This window comes from Muntiacus reevesi, chromosome 18, assembly GCF_963930625.1.
Source record: "Muntiacus reevesi chromosome 18, mMunRee1.1, whole genome shotgun sequence".
Classification (NCBI taxonomy): domain Eukaryota; kingdom Metazoa; phylum Chordata; class Mammalia; order Artiodactyla; family Cervidae; genus Muntiacus; species Muntiacus reevesi.
This window is the reverse complement of record NC_089266.1, coordinates 43500724-43520710: the sequence shown is the minus strand read 5'-3', so window position 1 is coordinate 43520710 and position 19987 is coordinate 43500724.

Here is a 19987-nt window from a genome sequence, read left to right as displayed (position 1 = left end):
TAAATCTGAGCCATGTGCGGCCTTGCTGGGTAACTTTGGCCAAGTGTCTTAACCTCTCTGTGCCTTTGTATCCTCATCAGTAAAATGGAGAAAGCCATACTGCTCCTGTAGGGTAGCTTGGGATGAACAGTTAATGCTCATTTGGGGGAAGGATCGTTCCCTGCTGCAGGGAAGGCCTGGGTCTCCCCTGGTGCTCTCGGGAGTGCTCTGGGCTGCCTTGGGTCTTCGGAATCCACACGAAGGACCAGCGGGGTGGGACTGCCACAGGCGGCCAAGAAGCAAGCACATTTTTGGAATGACTCATCATTGACCTCCTTCCTGGAGGGTTCAGCCTAATGGGCTTCTCTCCAGGAGCCCCTGTCGGTGTGGGCAGAGGGGAAGCACAGGAAAAGTCAGAGGTTCCTGCCAACACTGGCCGTGTCCAACCCGGATATTTAGAGAAAAATCCAGGACAAATACACAGCAACAATTTCTTTGAGTCACACGCAGAAGGGGAACTGGATGGGCAAGGAAGGGAAAACTACCATTGGTGAGCCCCCTACCCCGTGCCAGGGTTTTATGTATATTTCCTAACAGTTACCAAAAATGTATATATATATATATATATATATATTAAAAAAAAAAAACAAACAAAAAAAAACCTTCTTGTGTGGACTGTGCTCAGCATATTACCTGTATTAACACACTGAAACCTTACCACAGCCCATTAAAGTAATGTCTACTCCCATTTTTTTGGATGAGGAAAACTGAGCCATAGAGAATTAAGGAACTTATTCTAGTTCATACACCTGATAAATGGTGGGGAAATGGGATTTAAACCCAGGTGGTTTGGCTCCACAGTTTGCATGGGGTGGCCCTTATAAAGCAGGTATGACATGCCCCTGTGACAGGTGAGAATACTGAGGCTTGTATGAGTTCAAGCCAAGATCACACAGTAAGTGTGTGATTAGTCACTCAGTCACGTCCAGTTCTTTGTGACCCCATGGACTGTAGCCCACCAGGCTCCTCTGTCCATGAGACTTTTCAGGCGAGAATATTGGAGTGGATTGCCATTTCCTCCTCCAGGGGATCTTCCCAACCCAGGAATTGAACCTGTGTCTTCTGTGTCCCCTGCACAGCAGGCAGCTTCTTTACCCACTGAGCTGTTGGGAAAGCCCCCACAGAGTAAGTAGCAGAGTTTGATTTCAAACCCAGGGCTCCAGACTCCAGTCAGTTTAGTTGCTCAGTCTTGTCCAGCTCTTTGCAACCCCATGGACGACAGCATCCCAGGCTTCCCTGTCCATCACCAACTGCCAGAGCAAGCTCATGTCCATCGCGTCGGTGATGGCATCCAATCATCTCATCCTGTCGTCCCCTTTTCCTCCTGCCTTCAATCTTTCCCAGCATCAGGGTCTTTTCCAATGAATAAGTTCTTCCCATAGGGTGGCCAAAGTATTGGAGTTTCAGCTTCAGCATCAGTCCTTCCAATGAATATTCAGGACTGATTTCCTTTAGGATGGATTGGTTTGATCTCCTTGCAATCTAAGGGACTCTCAAGAGTCTTCTCCAACACCACAATTCTTGGGCATCAGTTCTTCAGCGCTCAGCCTTCTTTATGGTCCAGCTCTCACATCCATACATGACTACTGGAAAAACCATAGCTTTGACTAGATGGACCTTTGTTGGCAAAGTAATGTCTCTGCTTTTTAATATACTGCCTATGTTTGTCATAACTTTTCTTCCAAGGAGTAAGCGTCTTTTAATTTCATGGCTGCAATCAGCATCTCCAGTGATTTTGGAGCCCCAAAAAAGAAAGTCAGCCACTGTTTCCACTGTTTCTCCATCTATTTGCCATGAAGTGATGGGACTGATGCCATGATCTTAGTTTTCTGAATGTTGCATTTTAAGCCAACTTTTTCACTCTCCCCCTTTCACTTTTACCAAGAGGCTCTTTAGTTCTTCTCTTTCTGCCATAAGGGTGGTGTCATCTGCATATCTGAGGTTATAGGTATTTATCCCGGCAATCTTGATACCAGCTTGTGCTTCATCCAGCCTGGCATTTCACATGATATACTTTGCATATAAGTTAAATAAGCAGGGTGACAATATACAGCCTTGAAGTACTCCTTTCCCAATTTGAAACCAGTTTGTTGTTCCATGCCCAGTTCTAACTGTTGCTTCTTGACCTGCATATAGATTTCTCAGGAGCCTCGTAAGATGGTCTGATATTCCCATCTCTTGAAGAATTTTCCACATTTTGTTGTATCCAGAATCCAGAGCCCATGCATTTTCTATTCCACCTGTATCCCTCAGCTCTTGCAAGATGTCTGGGATTCATTTCCTGAGATGCTTAGATTTCAATTCTGGTCTCATCTTGACTCTAGCCCTAGCTCGTTGCAGGATCCAATATCAGTAAAAATCAGGCCAGGTAATGTCAGAGGCAGAATGCTCTTGCTCAGTGTTAAAATTCTGAGGATGGGAAGTAAGACGAGGAGTGGTCCCTCAGCCTCCAGCCGTGCTAATTGTCAGGGGCTGTGTCCCCTTTGCTGCCGTCTCTGCTGTCCAGTCCAGAGGACGTGCTGGGGATGCTGAGAGAATGAGGCGTGGGGACAGGTCTCCCCAGTGCTTCCCGTCTGTGACAGTGTTTGGACGGATGGTGCCTTGGAGGACGCAGACCTGGGTTTGAGTCCCCACCTACCCCGTCTGGCTTGGTGACACAAGGTGCTCTCTGAAGTTCAGTTCAATAACAATTCCTACTTGAGAGGGTCATTTTGAGAATCAAATGAAATGGGATATATAAAAAGTCCACCCAGCACCAGGCTTAGCAGCTAATAGATGCTCAATGCATATTCCCCCTCCCCTGCCCAGGGCCTGAGGGGCTCTCCTTTCTTGCCCTAACTGCCCCCCGCTTTTTTTCTTATTTTTAAAAAACTCTGGTAAAATATATATTGGAGAAGGAATGGCAACCCACTCCAGTGTTCTTGCATGAGAAATCCCATATATATAAGTGTTACAAACTTAGCATTTTAACAACTTTAAAAGGTACAATTCAGCAAAAACCACACATTATTGAAAAGTAATTAGCCTCCAACTAATAAAAATAAATGGAAAAAAAGGAATAAAATAAAATGTACAATTCAGTGGCATTAAGTACCTTCACTTGTCTAGACAACACATGAAGTGAGCCAGAGAAAGACAAATATCAAATGATATCACTTATGTGTGGAATTGAAAAATATGATACAAATGAACATATTTACAAAATAGAAATGGACTCACAAACATAAAAAGCAAATTTATGGTTACCAAAGGAGGAAAGGGCTGGGGGAGGGAAAAATTAGAAGTTTGGGATAACAGATACACACGACTATATATAAAATAAACAGTAAGGTCTTACTGTATAGCATAGGGAACTATATTCACTATCTGAGTGAATGAGCCATGGAGACCATCGTCATCATCCATCGCCATAACTTTTTCATCATCTCAAACTGAAACTCTGGACCCATTAAACAAGCTCTCCCTGTTCCCCTCGCCCCTCAGCCCTCCATAATCTCTCTTCTACTCTCTGTCTCCATGAATTTGCCTGTTCTAGGTACCTTGCAAGTGGAATTATACAGTATTTATCCTTTTTGTGTCTGGCTTATTTCATTTAGCATCATATCTTCCAAGTTGTCTGTGTTGGAGCATGTGTCAGAATTCCCTTCTTTTTTAAGGCTAAATAATACTCTGTCATATGTTTATGCCACATTTTGTTTATCCATTCACGTGTCCATGGACCCTTGCGTTGCTTCCACCTTTTGGCTATTGGGAATAATGCTGCAGTGGACAGGGGTGTGCAAGTATCAGTTTTAATCCCTGCTCCGTTCTTTTCAATATATACTCAGAAGTGGGATTGCTGGACCATATGGTAGTTTTATGTTTAATTTTTTGATACCTCTCCGTTTTCTTTTCTCTTGTTAATTTCTTTTATTTTTAATTGAAGTATAGTTAATTTACAGTGTCATGTTAGTTTCAAGTGGGCAGCAAAGTGATTCAGTTATACATATGTCCTTTTTCAGTTTCTTTTCTATTCTATTTTATTACAAGATGCTGAATATAGTTCCCTGTGCTATACAGTAAGACCTTATTGCTTATTTTATATATAATAATGTGTATCTGTTATCCCAAATTCCCAATTTATCCCTCCCTGGCCTCCTTTGGTAACCATAAAATTTGTTTTCTGTGTCTGTGAGTCCGTTTCTATTTTGTAAATATGTTCATTTGTATCAGTTTTTTTCAATTCCACATATAAGTGATACCGTTTGATATTTGTCTTTCTCTGGTTTATTCCACTTAGCATGATAATCCCTAGGTCCATCCATGTGTTTGCAACTGACATGAGTTCATTGTTTTGTTTATGGTTTAGTAGTATTCCATTGCATGTGTATTTATATTTATACCACATCTTCTTTATCCAGTCATCTGTCAATGGACATTAGGTTCCTTCTATGTCTTGGATGCTACTCCTTACACACACACACACACACACACACATACACAGTCTGTCTCTCTCCTACCTAGTTCTTACCATCTGACCTTCATCCAGGAAGTCTTCTCATGTGTTATTTCTTCTTGATCTGGTGCAGCTTTGGTAAACTGGGAAGCTTTGAGATATCAATAGTGACTGAGACCTGCCTCCCTCTACAGGCCCCTCCTTGCCAGGAAGTGAAAATGAAAGTGTTAGTCACTCAGTTGTGTCTGACTCTTTGCGACCCCATGGACTGTAGCCCACCAGGCTCCTCTGTCCGTGGAATTCTCCAGGCAAGAATACTGGAGTGGGGTAGCCATTCCCTTCTCCATGACATCTTCCCGACCCCGGGATTGAACCTGGATCTCCTTCACTGCAGGCAGATTCTTTACCATCTGAGCCACCAGGGAAGCTCCTCCGTGCCAGAGCTGGTCAGCTGCTCTAGGATCTGGAGCCTGTCTGGTTGGGACTGGTATCCGAGCAGCCACATGGGCCCTGCAGAGACCCCTTTCTGACAGTGGGGGAAGCAGGACTTTTTGTCTGACCCCGGCTGCTTATTGCTGTGACTCAGGACAGGCTGTGGAGCTCAGGGCATCTCTGAGCAGACCTGCCCACACCTGACAAGACCACTCAGCAGCCGTCTCCTCTACTCACCAGTTAGACTCAAAGGTGATTCTTCCAGGAGACAGACTGGTGCCTGGGAAGAAACTTGACCTTGGGAGTCAGCTGCCTCATGTTGAATCCCTACTCTGCCTCTTCCTTGTGTCAGTCCTTGGTGAGCTGCTCAGTCTCCCTGAGCCTCAGTTTCCACCTCTATCAAATGGGAATATGAACAGTCCCCACCTCAGTGGACTGTTGTGCACACACATCGGTGATGCCTGTGCAGCTCTCGGCCCCGGGGAAAGGCCACGGCTGCCGCCTTTGTTGACGGCTTAGAAAGCTGTCAGGGACTGCTGCAGGCCAGGGCCCCTGCCCGAGTCCTGTTCACTGCTCCCCGTCTCTCTGCCCTTCTCATCCTACACCCGGTCTTTCCAGCTCTGAAATGGCTCTTCCAGATATTTGAATAAGAAATATATCTTCTGGGAAAACAGCAAAAGGATGGCCTTTGGAACACTCCCGGTGTTGCAGTTGTCCTTTCAAGCTTGACCCAAGAATAACAGCTACTCTGTGGAGGCTTTACGGGCTTCTGAGGTGGTGCTAGTGGTAAAGAACCCACCTGCAGATGCAGGAGACACAGGAGATGTGGATTCAACCTCTGGGTTGGGAAGATCCCCTGGAAGAGGGCATGGCAACTCACTCCAGCACTCTTGCGTGGAGAATCCCATGGACAGAGGAGCCTGGTGGGCTTCGGTTCATAGGGTGGCAAAGAGTCGGACATGCCTGAAGGGTCTTAGAACACACGTGGAGGCTTGACAGGCCTCTCTGGGCCTCTGGATGACACTCCTGCTGCTCCTCAGGTGTTTTCCAGCTCCTGATGTTTGCTCAAGCCTGGCTTCTCTCTCTCTCTCTCTGTGTGTGTGTGTGAGTGTGAGAGAGAGAGAGAGAGAGAGTGTGGTGGGGGTGGGCAGTGGTTTGCCCATCTATCTGTTTTAAGCCTCCATTTTGATCTGTGAGGAAGGCACTCATCTCTCTTGGAAGGTTTTTTTTTAAGGTCTTTATTGAATTTGTTACAACATTGCTTCTGTTCTGTTCTTTCTTGAGGCACAATGAATCTTAGTTCACTGGCCAAGGATTGATCTCATGCCCCCTGCATTGGAAGGCGATGTCCTAGCCACTGGTCCCCCAGGGAAGTCCCTTTGGAAGGTATTTTAAGTGTAATGAATTTACTGAAAAAGCCTGAGGAGGAGGGTGGTGGATGGAGGAGGGTTAACAGTCTGGGTAGACCAGCTCTGGCTTCTCAGACGTGAGGATGCGCGCACATCGCCGGACGCAGGCGGTCTGGGGCGGGGCCTGAGGCTGTCCACTTCCGACCCGGGGTACCAGTGTGGCCGGGCTGGGGTCTGTTCGGTGAGCAGCCTCACTAGAGCTCCTTTGTTTTCTAAGTTCTGTGGCCCCTGCGGTTTTCACAGGCTGCTCGCCTCTGCTTTGGGCCGGATCTCACACCACACCCTGACTTCTTTTTCCAAATTTCATTCCTCACCCTTTTCCTCATGCTACGCAGCCCAGTTCAGGTTTCTGTAGCAACTAGTTCCAAAGCCTGCCCCTGGCCCTCAGCTGGGTTTCCAAATTCAATTACTTTCTGAGAAATAAGGCTTTTTAATTGAACAATAATAAGAGCACTATTCACCCATTACAGGAAACTTGGAAATTGCTGAAAAGTAGATGGGAGCAAATGAAAAGTTATCCAGGATCCTGTAACCCTAAAAGAATTATTGATGAGATTTAAAAACAACAACAAAAACAATTTTTTGGCTGTGCTGAGTCTTTGTCGCAGCACACGCAGGCTTCTCTTGTTGCAGGGTATGGACTTAGTTTCCCACGTCATATAGGATCTTAGTTCGCTGACCAGGGAGTGAATCCATGTCCCCTGCATTGGAAGGCAGATTCTTAACCACTGGACCACCAGGTAAATCCCTTACCCATTTTTAAAACTGAAGTATAGTTAATTTACAATGTTATGTTAGTTTCAGGGATATAGCACAGTTCAGTTCAGTTTAGTTGCTCAGTCGTGTCCGACTCTTTGCGACCTCATGAATCGCAGCTCACCAGGCCTCCCTGTCCATCACCAACTCCCGGAGTTTACTCAAATTCTTGCCCATTGAGTCAGTGATGCCATCCAGCCATCTCATCCTCTGTCGTCCCCTTCTCCTCCTGCCCCCAATCCCTCCCAGCATCAGGGTCTTTTCCAATGAGTCAAATCTTTGCGTGAGGTGGCCAAAGTACTGGAGTTTCAGCTTCAGCATCAGTCCTTCCAATGAACACCCAGGACTGATCTCCTTTAGGATGGACTGGTTGGATCTCCTTGCAGTCCAAGGGACTCTCAAGAGTCTTCTCCAACACCATAGTTCAAAAGTATCAATTTTTTGGCGCTCAGCTTTCTTCACAGTCCAACTCTCACATCCATACATGACCACTGGAAAAACTATAGCCTTGACCAGACGAACCTTTGTTGGCAAAGTAATGTCTCTGCTTTTTAATATGCTGTCTAGGTTGGTCATAACTTTCCTTCCAAGGAGTAAGCGTCTTTTAATTTCATGGCTGTAATCACCATCTGCAGTGATTTTGGAGCCCCAAAAATAAAGTCTGACACTGTTTCCACTGTATCCCCATCTATTTCCCATGAAGTGATGGCACAGGGATACAGTTATGTATAGAAAATCCCTTACATATGAACCAGTTCTGTTCTGAGAGTGTGTTCCTATGTCCAATTTGTTCATAAGCCCAACAAAGTTAGCCTAGGTACCAGTGACCACAACTGGCTAGATAGCGCAGTACTATAATAGGTTTAAAATACTTTTCATACAAATAATACATTAAAAACAACCCCCCAAAATAAACATTTTAAATCTTACAGAACAGTGCCTTGCAAAGTACAGTAGTACAGTATAATAGCCAGCATACAGGGGTTAGGCATCAAGTGAACAGACAAGAAGAGGGAGAGGAGGAGGGGGAGGAGGAGGGAGATGGTAGAGCTGGAGGACCGTCAGCAACAGGAGATGGAGGGCAAGCTGCGATGTCACTCATGCCTGACATTGATGGAAAGCATGTTCGCCTCTTTGAAAGCTCACAACTTGAAGGTTCTTGTAGGGGACTTATTGTATATGTATCGAATATATTCTTTTTCAGATTCTTTTCCATTATAGATGATTATAAGGTGTGGACTATAGTTCCCTGTGCTGTATGTTGATGAGGCTTTGATTCATTCTTCTCAGTTCCCTTTTTCCTTTTGCATCTCTATATTTTAAATTTCAATTGAAATAATACAAAAGAGACAAATTCAGGTATTGCTAAAGCCTGCTTTTCTGTTTTATGACTAATTCTTTGAAAACACACAAAAATGACTCAATATACCATTGTTCATTTGCTCAGTCATGTCTGACTGTGACCCCATCGACTTCCTGTCCTTCACCATCTCCCAGAGTTTGCTCAAACTCATGTCCATTGAGTCAGTGATGCCATCCAACCATCTCGTCCTCTGTCACCCGCTTCTCCTCCTGCCCTCAATCTCTCCCAGCATCAAGGTCTCTTTCCAGTGAGTTGGCTCTTCGCATCAGGTAGCCAAAGTATTGGAGTTTCAGCTTCAGTCCTTTCAATGAATACTCAGTGTTGATTTCCTTTAGGATTGACTAGTTTGATCTCCTTGCTGTTCAAGGGACTCTCAAGAGTCTTCTCCAGCACCACAATTTGAAAGCATCAATTATTCCGCACTCAGCCTTCTTTATGGTCCAACACTCACATCTGCATATGGCTATTGGATAAACCATAGCTTTGACTAGATGGATGTTTGTCAGCAAAGTGATATCTCTGCTTTTTAATATGCTGTCAAGGTTTGTCACAGCTTCCTTCTAAGGAGCAAGTGTCTTTTCATTTCGTGGCTGCAGTCACTGTCTACAGTGATTTTGGAGCCTAAGAAAATAGATACTGATAATTGCTATTGTTCATTGAGTCCTTAAGATGTGAGGCTATGAGGTAAATGCCTGCTCATTGTCTCAGTTAAATAATCCATCATTTGTTTAACTGGCCTTCTATAAGTAACACTGTGATGAACATCTCTGTGCATACATTTTAATCTAGCTTTCTAATTAGTTCTTTAGACCAGGAGTTGGCAGACTTTTAGTAAAGGGCCAGATAATAAATATTTTAAGTTTGGTGGGCCATAAAATCTCTGCCATAACGACTCAGCTCCCCATGATAGCACAAAAGCAGCCATTAGCTACAGACTAATGAGTGTGGATGTGTTCCAATACAATTTTACTTATAAAAACAGGTGGCTGATTGGACTTGACCCACGGGCCATAGTTTGCCAACCCTGCTTTAGACTAATCAGTCAAGGATGGGCACATTTTTTTCAATAAAAGGCAGATAGGAAATAGATTTGGCTGTACGCAATACGGTCTCTGTCACTTGCTATTTCTTCTGTCCTTCCCCCCCCCCCCCTTCTTTTCCTTCCTCTTTTTTTCTTCTTTCTCTTTCCACATTCTTCTTCCGACCTTTTAAGAATATAAAAACCATTCTTAGCTTGTAGACCATACAAAAACAGGCCTTTGCTGACCCCTGGATTAGATAAATGGACGTTGAATTCCTGATTTCAGACAGTATGAACATTGAACAATCTCTTGATGAATGTGGCCTGGTTGCTTTCCAGAATGGTGGCAGTTCCAATCTAAACACCCCCGCTGGCTGTGCAGGAAAGTCTTCATCCTATTCTTCCCTCACCTCATCAAGAGGTTTCTCTTATTCAATCTTTACTAATTCAATGGATCAGACTATCTCATACTAATTCACATTTGCTTTGACTACTAAGAGGCTGAGCATTTTTCCTTTTAATTATCCATTTGTATTTCCCATTCTGTAAAAAAATTTTTTTGTGTTTTTTGTCTCTTTATTTAGGATCTTACTGTTTTCCTTTGTACTTTTTGCATTTTGTCCTTTTGACAAAGAGAGGATTTGGAGAGTTGTCCTTTTTGTTGCAATGATTCTCCCCAGTGTTTTCTTTTGCCTTTTAATTGTATTTGTGATTATTTTGATGGCTAGAAGTGCTTAATTTTTATTTATCTTTTCCTTTTGTGAGTTCCATTTCCTCTTTGAAATTCTCTCTCTTGATTTTCTGAATGTCAGCCACCCCACTTTGCCCTCAGCCTCCTGATATCCCATAAGCAGTTCAGGAATGCTGTGAAGAAATGTGTCAATTGTAAATGCTTTCAGCTGAGTCTCAGAAAAGCTGCTAAACAGTGGTTTAAGCCAGGGGTTCTCAAACTGTAGCACACGTCAGAATCACCAAGGGGTTTCGTAAAACTCAGATTGCAGAGCCCTCTTACAGAATTTCAAGTTCTTATAGGTCTGGTTGGGGCCTGAGAATGTGCTTTTGTAACATATTCCTACATGGTGCCAGCGCTGCTGGCCTGGGAACATACTTTGAGAACCACTGGCTTAAACACCTGAGAGATTCAGTTACCTCACAGAACAAAGAGTTCAGGAGAGGCTGGCCCCAGGGCCAGTTTAATAGCTCCAGTGATATCAGGTTCTAGACCATGTCTTTACTTTCTATTGGCTGTTTTCTCAGGATTGCAAGGTGGCTGCCATAGCTCTGGGCCTTTCCCACGTACACCAGCATTCCAAACAGGAAGAAGGGGGAACATGGGAAAAAAACTTTTCCTTTTGACAGTGTTTGGTACATTGGCACTTTGACCAAAGCTTATGGGTAAATATTAGTAAGAAGAGAGGGTAGATTTGGGGTAGGAGAGAGTCTCTGTTTTAAATGCTTTCTTGCTCTGAGTAGAAAACACATAGTTCAGATCCTTGGAGGCTTCCCTGGTGGCTTAGTGATAAAGATCCACCTGCGATGCAGGAGACCTGGGTTAGACAGATCCCCTGGAGGAGGGCATGGCAACCCACTCCAGTATTCTTGCCTGGAGAATCCCGTGGACAGAGGAGCCTGGCGGGCTACCGTGCACAGGGCCGCAAAGGGCTGGACATAACTGAGCATGCACACAGCTGTCCTGTCCGGTCCTCGGACCCTCAGCTGCAGCACCAGTGGCCTATGCCCTGACTTGATGTCTTTAAGGACCCAGAGTCAGATCAGCTGGTCTCCAAGCTGGTTTCTGATATTTTCATCACTGAAGTCATTGGACTTCTGCCTGGTTTCTGATACAAAGACTGAACTGGCCCCTTCTTCTGGTGTTTGGATGCCTTCTTGCCTGAATTCTTTGCTAAATAATTGGCCTGGCTCTTTCTAAGTTGGGAATCCTGCTTGCTTCTGCCAGTTCTTCTCCTAATCAGGAGTTCTAGCCCCAGACTCTAATCTGGTGCTGTGGAACCTTCTACCTGTTGACAGGCCTGTTAAGTACCACCTGCCTGGATTCCTGGAGACCTCTCTCAGTCCGGCTCTCAAAGCTCCTGAGGGCCGGCGCCTCCAAAGGCTTGCTTGGATTGATTGGCTGCTGCACTTTGCCTATTGGTCCAACTTTCTCCTATCATCTATACCTGATGTTGGAATTATTCCTAATCTTCCTTGGAGGCCAGGGCTTGCTCCACCAGCACCATCAAGAGTGGAAACTGGGAGCAGGAAGTTCCTACCTTCTGCTGTGCTGTGTTTAGTCGCTCCGTCGTGTCTGACTCTCTGCAGCCCCATGGACTGTAGCCCTCCAGGCTGCTCTGTCCATGGGGATTCTCCAGGCAAGTATACTGGAGTTGGTTGCCATACTCTCCTCCAGGGGATCTTTCTAATCCAGGTCTCCTGCATCGTGGGTGGATTCTTTACTGTCTGAGCCACCAGGGAAGCCCAGGAATGCTGGAATGGGTAGCCAATCCCTTCTCCAGGGGAATCTTCCCGACCCAGGAATCAGACCAGGGTCTCCTGCTTTGCAGGTGGATTCTTTACCACCTGAGCTAGTAGGAGATACCAAAGGCTCAAGAGGAGTGGGCTAAGGCAGGATCTGTCAGAAAGTGTCAAGGTCCCAATGAAGGGGAGAATGAGGTAATCCTAACTCCATGGGAGGCAAAGGTGGATTATATATTAGGACCCAAGCTGGCTTAAACAAGTTAATTGGGAAGTCCAGGGGTAAACCTGATTTTAAGAATGGCTCATTGCTTGGGTTCAAATGGTATCACTAGAATCCACTCATGCCCATCTTCCCGTTTAGTTTCTTCTTTATTCAGTTCTTTCTTCAGCTGGCCCTGACCTCATGTCACAGGGTGGCTGCCAGCAGTGCTGGGGACTACATCCTTCCCACTTTCTTTCCAGAGGAGAAAGAGAAGATCAAAACTCCCAGAACTAAGCTTCCTGATCTGGGTCACTGTCCTTCCCTGAAAGCAACCATCAGGGTCAGGAAAATGTGATGTATGGATTCATTAAGTGTCGAGTCAGAGGATTCAACTCTAGGTTTGGGGATAGACTCAATCCCACCCAAAATCACATGGCTGAAAATGGGGGCAAGAGTGCTCTCAAAGGATGTTCAGGCACACTGAAGTGGGAGAAGGAGGGAGTGGATGTGGGGAAGGAAGGAAGTAAGTGAAAGTTGCTCAGTTGTGTCTGACTCTTTGTGACCCCATGATCTATACAGTCCCCGGAAGTCTCCAGGCCAGAATACTGGAGTGGGTAGCCTTTCCCTTCTCCAGGGGATCTTCCCAGCCCAGGGATCGAACCTTGGTCTCCTGCACTGCGGGCAGGGTCTTTACCAGTTGAGCCACAAGGGAGGCCCGGATGTGGGGAGGCAACCTACAGATATTCATTCTAATTGGAGGTTGAACTTGTGTGGTGGCAGCTGAAGACTTCAGATGATGACAGGATCTTAAAGCATGCAGGGATTAAGGGATGGGGAGGAAAGGTGCTTGATTGACCTCCAGGGATGGGGTGTGTGACTGGGTCAGGTTGCTTTTAAAGGGCCAGGAACAGGTGGGCACCTGGTTAGAGTCCTCTCCTGTGTGTGCTCCAGTTTTCATCTATATGTCCAGATCAGGTCAACAAGTTCTACATCTCAGCACCTTCCAGACTGCCCGTCCGGCTGCAGTTAACTCATCCAGGCCTGGGATGAGCTGGACATCTTCCTACTCAAAGGACACATGATTCAGTCCAACAGTATGCTTATTCTTTTGGCAACAAAAATGCCGTGTAGAACGTTCATTGCCATTCCGGACACCGCCTCCTTCAAAAGCCCTTTGGGTTTACTGCCCTTGTTATTCTCTGTAGCTCAGATGTAATTTGTCAGCCCCATGTGATGTATTTCAGCTTGAGTGGAGTCTCAGAAAAAAAAAAAAGTTTGTGGCCACAGATGCATTTGAATGCTTTCTATCATCAGAGGATGAAACTAATGTCGAGCTAGTATTTTGCCCACATGGGGCCAAATCGAAGCTCCAAGTCACAAATCAGTGTTTTTCCCTCAGGTGTCTGCTGATCCATACTCTCTCTGCTACCTTCATGGTCTTCTTGCCTTTTTTTGGTCCCTAATTATCATAGTCACCACTGTGTTTAGTCTTGGAAGCCTCCTAAATCCTTTTGGAATCAATCAGAGAGATTTCAAGGGAAGTAAATAAATACCATGTGATTTGTTTTCCCTCATGTATTGGTTTTCTCAGCAGGGAAGGGAAAAATGTGTAATTCAAATGTAAACTTTGTCTGATTAAGATCAAATGAGGTTCTCATATTCTTTTTTTTTTCTTTCTGTTAACCCTTCTGCCTGCCTCTTCCCTCTGTTCCCTCCTTCCATTGTGAAAGAGTGTTTGATCCTTTGACTGAAGAGGAAGGAGAAATGTTGGGAGCTCAGAAGTGGCTGGCGGAACATGCCTGCTTCTCAACTTCCTCTGGGGTGGAAATTCATTTAAAACTTGCAGTTTCCAAAGTGGTTGCCAAAGCCACAACATGGTGGAGGGGGAGGGGCACTTAGCATCTCCCAAGGACAGGCTGGAGCCACGCGGTGGGGGTGAGGAGTGGGCACGCCTTGCAGAGACCATCTTTGTGAAAATATCCCCAAGGTGTAACAGGGAGTTTCCTTCTGAACTGATGAGTCTAGATCCCCCGACTGCAGTCTTGTGGGGTGGGTCTCAGCTTCCACCCTGTCACTGTCTCTACTAAAACCCACAGAAGTTTCCTATTTCCTTCTTCACTAAACTCAGCCTCCTCTTCCTGACTTGTAAAACTCTCCATAACCTGGGTGCATTCTATCAAGAATATGCCTTCATCTGTATCACCATCCAGCCTGACTGCTTGCTTTACTACTCTTACCTCCTAAGACACACAGAGTTTATGTCTTTGATTTGGAGCAGAAGACCTGAACTTGAGTCCTGTCTACTTCTTGCCGCTCAGTTGTCTTGGGCAAGTCATGAAACCACCCTGAACCTCAGGTTCTCTTCAGGACATGGAACCAGTGAATATTTACTGAGACCAGGAAGCTCTGCATCCGTGTCCATCCATTACTATCTCTTTGGTAGCTATGCCCTAATTTCCCCCGGAAACATCTCTGTCCAACTTTTGGTCTGTGGACTTCTGGGTGGAGTTAGTTCTGCTCCCAGCATCAGGAGTAGAACACATGATTCAACCCAAAGTGAACAGTGTCTCACAGTGCCCCCTGATTGCCTCGTGGGTAGATGGTGGGGAGGTGACCTAAGCTGGTCCAACCAGAGTGAATTGCTACACTTCTGCTGGGACACTTGCTCTTTTTGGTTGAATTTGGGTCTGGAAGGATGTGGTTGCAGCAGCCTGAGCTTGAGAATCAAGCCTGAAAATGAACTACCCTGAAGGGTAGAGCTGAGCTGAGCAGGGGGTTGGGGGGAAAGAAACCTGGTCTCAGTTAGTGCTGGAGGACCATTTCTCCATCTGCATCAGCCATCAAATGGTTTCTTCCTTCCCTTTTGTCAGTCCAAAGCCTCCCTGATCTTTCCTCCCCTCCTTCCTTTCTTCTTTTCTGTCCCCACTCCCTTTCTTTTAATTTGCAAAGAAAATCGTGGTAAAAATACACATAACATGAAATTTACCATCTTAACCATTTTTAAAATTTTTCTAATTTCCCCAGTTTATTTGAGAACAATTTTGTCTGACATACATTCATATGAATTTTAGATCAGTTATTTCAAAGCGTGCACAAATTATGTATATTTCCCTATAACCAGGCACTGACAAAAGAATACTTAATATATCAATATTTAAGTATTCCAACATAAAAGGACTTTTTCCAACTTAATACTTTTTCCCACACAAGGTGATCTATAATTGACATTCAGGCAATTATATGCATGTAGAAGCAGACACAGTCCCCAAACCTTAACCATTTATTAAGTGTACAGTTTGGGGGTGTTAAGTACATTCATGTTGTTGTGCAACCAATCTCCAGAACTTTTTCATATTGCAAACCTGAAACTCTATAGCCATTCAACAATTCCCCACTTCTGCATTCCGCTAGCCCCTGGCAGCCACCATTCTACTTTCTGTCTTTGAGTTTGATTCCTCTGGTATATACTACCCCATAGAAGTGGAGTCACACAGTATTTGTCCTTTTATGTCTGGCTTGTGTGTGTGCTAAGTCACTTCAGTCATGTCCAACTCTGGGCGACCTTATGGACTGTAGCCTGCCAGGTTCCTCTGTCCATGAAATTCTCCAGGCATGTGTGGGTTGTCATTTCCTTCTGCATGGAATCTTCCTGACCCAGGGATTGAACCCATGTCGCTTTTGTTTCCTGCATTGGTGCTAGTGGCACTCTTTACCACTAGCGCCACCTGGGAAGTTACAGTGTCTTCAAGATTCAGATTTTTCTTCCTTTTAAAGGCGGAATAATATTCCACTGAATGGATATACCACATTTGGTTTATCTATTCATTCATCAGTGGACATTTCACTTGTTTCCACTTTTTAGCTATTTGAGTAATGCTGCTATGAACATGGGTGTACAAATATCTCTTTGAAACTCTGCTTTCTGTTCTTTGGGTGTATACCCTGACGTGGAATTGATGTGTCACATGGGGTTCTATTTCTACTTTTTGGAAGAACTGTCATATTTTCCATGAGTTGCACCCACAAGGCACAGGTTTCCAATTTCTCCATATCCTTGTCAAAATCCTTCCCAGCCTTTTTAGACAGCATGAAGTTGTCTCCCCTGATCTCTGACCCCAATGGCCCTCATTGGTACCCACCACTGAGCACACCAGTGATGCCACACGACTCAGCTCAAGGTTAGATGTGGGCCTCTGTGGTTTCTAGACTTTGTAGGTCTTTCTGAGCAGAGCAAGAGCTTCCTGGAGGTGAGGTCTGTGAGCCGCTATTAGGAGGTTCAGCAGGAGGCTAAGGTCCCCAGAGGTGCAGAATCATTTCCTGTTTGACGTCTTTACGGGACTATTCTTTGCAGAGATTTTGTTTTTCAAGCATCTCCTTGTGTCTGGCACACAGAGGTCAGGTAGAGCCATGAAAGCAGTGGTGGCGTTTAGATTCCCACCCCCGAGCTGCCCTGGATAGCTGTGACCTTGGCGAGTCACCCACGCTCTCTCAGCTTCCGTTCTTCAGCTCTAACATGAGGCTGCGTTACCGCCCACATAGGCCTGTGTGTTTATTGAAGTAAGTGGTGCAGGGGCGCAAGGGCTCTGGGAGTTCCCTTCCCTGCCTTCCCAAAACTGATGGAAACAAGTATCATGTAAGTGAGATACAGAGGTCCTTGAGAGTCTGATACGCTCGATTTGGGAATATTTGGGGATAATTGGCATTCCCCAATAGACAATAATAGACAATAGATATAGATAATAGATAATAAACAATCACCAAATTTGTTTCAGCTGATGATACTAACTTGGAGGTGGGGGGACCCAAGCTGCTAGTAAATGACTAAATAGTTCAATCAAATTTTATGTTGATGTGACCACTGATACTTTCAAATCCAACTCAAGTGCCACTGCAAATATTGCTTCCTTCAGGAAACCTTCCTTAACCCTACAGCACTTAGACACATCTCCGTGTCAGCTTGATTGGCTTATTTCCTTGATGGGACATGTCAGCCAACATCTCCTTGTGTGTTGAAGCCAGCATATAGTAGCTGCTTAGTAAACATTTGTTGAATGACTGAATGACTGAATGAATAAGTTTCAATGCAATATAGGGAGGCTAAGGAAACAGCCTAGAAGATTGTAGCAGGAGCAATACCCAGAAGGGAACCTGGAGAGTTCATAGCAGACTCTCTGGATAATTGATGGGTGCCCTGATTTCTCCGTTCAAATTTCAGCTCTTAAAAAAAAATCACTGCAGATGGTGACTGCAGTCATGAAATTAAAAGATGCTCCTTGTAAGAAAAGCTATTACAAACTTAGAGAGCATATTAAAAAGGAGAAACATCACTTGGCAGACAAAGCTCCCATCTAGTCAAAGCTGTTGTTTTTGCAGTAGTCATGTACAGATGTGAGTTGAACCATAGAAGGCTGAGTGCCCAAGAATTGATGCTTTCGAACTGTGGTGCTGGAGAAGACTCTTGAGAGTACCGTGGATAGTGAGGAGATCAAATCAGTCAATTCTAAAGGAAATCAACCCTGAATATTCATTGGAAGAACTGATGCTGAAGTGCCAATACTTTGGCCATCTGATGCGAAGAGCCAACTCATTGGAAAAGACCTTGATGCTAAGAAAGATTGAGGACAGGGGAGAAGGGGGAGATAGAGGATGAAATGCTTGGATGGCATCATTGACTCAATGGACTGAGTTTGGGTAAACTCTGAGGGATAGTGAAGGACAGGGAAGCCTGATGTGCTGCAGTCCATGGGGTTGCAAAGAGTTGGACACAACTGTGTGACTGAACAATAACAAAAATTACACAGCGTAGCCAAAAGTGAAAGTGAAAGTCACTCAGTCGGGTCTGACTCTTTGTGACCCCATGGACTATATAGTCCATGGAATTCTCCAGGCCAGAATACTGGAGTGGGTAACTTTTCCCTTCTTCCCTAGGGATCTTCCCAACCCAGGGATTGAACCCAGGTCTCCCACGTTGCAGGGGGATTCTTTACCAGCTGATCAGCATAGCCAGTGGGCCCCTAAACTTGAATGTAGATATGGCTTCAATTCCTGGCTCCTCCACCTACTAGTGGGATGACTTTAAGCAAATTACTTTACCCCACTGGGCCGCCAGTATGCAGCCCAGTTAGCCCTCGTTCTGGCTTTGCTCAGAGCCCCCACCTTCCCTGTCTGGCCCTGTGGGGCCGGCCTCTTCTCCAGGCGGCCTGCCGTTTACACATTTGAGAATTATGCAGGTCAATGGAAGCACACATCCTGAAGTCCACCCGCTCCTCACGCAGGGCATTAAAATCTGTCTCATCTTCCCAGTTTGGAATGCTGAGTATTTGGTCAAGGATTCAGCTCCCCTTTTTTATGAGGCTTTAAGAAAACCCAAATTAAACCCTGATTTGTTTTTAAAGATCAGAATCCTTAATCTTGCAGCATTTGGCTCATTTTCCTTACAGGCTTAGAAGGGAACATTAAACAGATTCTGTTTCTTAGCACACTCTGCTTTTTCTCTGCTGTGTATTCGAGGGGGTGGACAAAGCTCTCGAGACTTCCTGTAGTGCTTCAGCCTGCTGGATGACCTTGGCCAAGCCTCCTAACTTCTCTGGCCTTTGGTTGTCATGTGTGGAATAAGGGGGCTGAGCATCAAGGTCTGTGTACTCCTTGAGGGATCGCTTAAAACTCCTGTGTTGCAAATGGAGGCTCAGAGAGGGGAAGGGACTTACCGAAGGACACACAGCTATTTATTGGGCAGAAACAGCTCAGGGCTTCTGGTTTTGAGAGGAGATATTCACCCCCTAGAGACTCCATTTTCTCTATGAAAGAAACATAGGACCATCAACAATTCCTGTTTAATTTTCAAGCATCCTACTTTCCTGGGTAGAGTACATAGACTTCAGGATGAAGTTAGTGTTTTCAGGGCTATAAAAATGCAGCCATAAAGTTAAAAGATGCTAGGAAGAAAAGCTATGACAAACCTAGACAGTGTATTAAAAAGCAGAGACATCACTTGGCTGACAGAAGTCCGTATGGTCAAAGCTATGGTTTTTCCAGTAGTCATGTATAGATGTGAGAGTTGGACCCAAAAGAAGGTTGAGCACCAACGAACTGATGCTTTCAAATTGTTGTGCTGGAGAAGACTCTTGAGAATCCCTTGGACTGCAAGGAGATCAAACCAGTCAATCCTAAAGGAAATCAACTCTGAATATTCATTGGAAGGACTGATGCTGAAACTCCAATACTTTGGCCACCTGGTATGAAGAGTTGACTTATTGGAAAAGCCGCTGATGCTGGTAAAAAATTGAGGGGCAAAAGGAGAAGGGGACAGCAGAGGATGAGATGGTTAGATAGCATCACCAACTAACTGGATATGAATCTGAGCAAACTCTGTGAGATGGTGAAGGACTGGTAAGCCTGATGTGCTGCAATCCATGGGGTCACAAAGAGTTGGACATGACTTAATGGCTGAACAACAACAGCAAAAAAAAAAAAAAGGAAGGAAAATCCAGAAGTGGGGAAGTCAGAATGTGTTGACATATTCTATGCTTCATTATTAGATGTACCAAAAGGAAGAATGTTTGATTTAAACCAAAATGATGTGAAAACTAGCAGCCAGAAGCCATCATAATGTTTCCCTAGCCTCGGATAATTGCCCAATATAGTGACACATTTTTCCACTTTGCCTTGGACTGAAGGGTTTCTGAGATGAGGGATGAAACCTGGAAAGTCCCAGGCAAACCAGGCTGACTTGAATGAATGAACCATCTTACTGGCTGGCTAGTAGGCTAAGAGAAAGGGCTTCAGTAGGGAGCTTGGGCTGCTCTGAGTAATGGGTCAGTCACTTCTTTGCCATGAAGCTTTGAGAGGGCCGAGC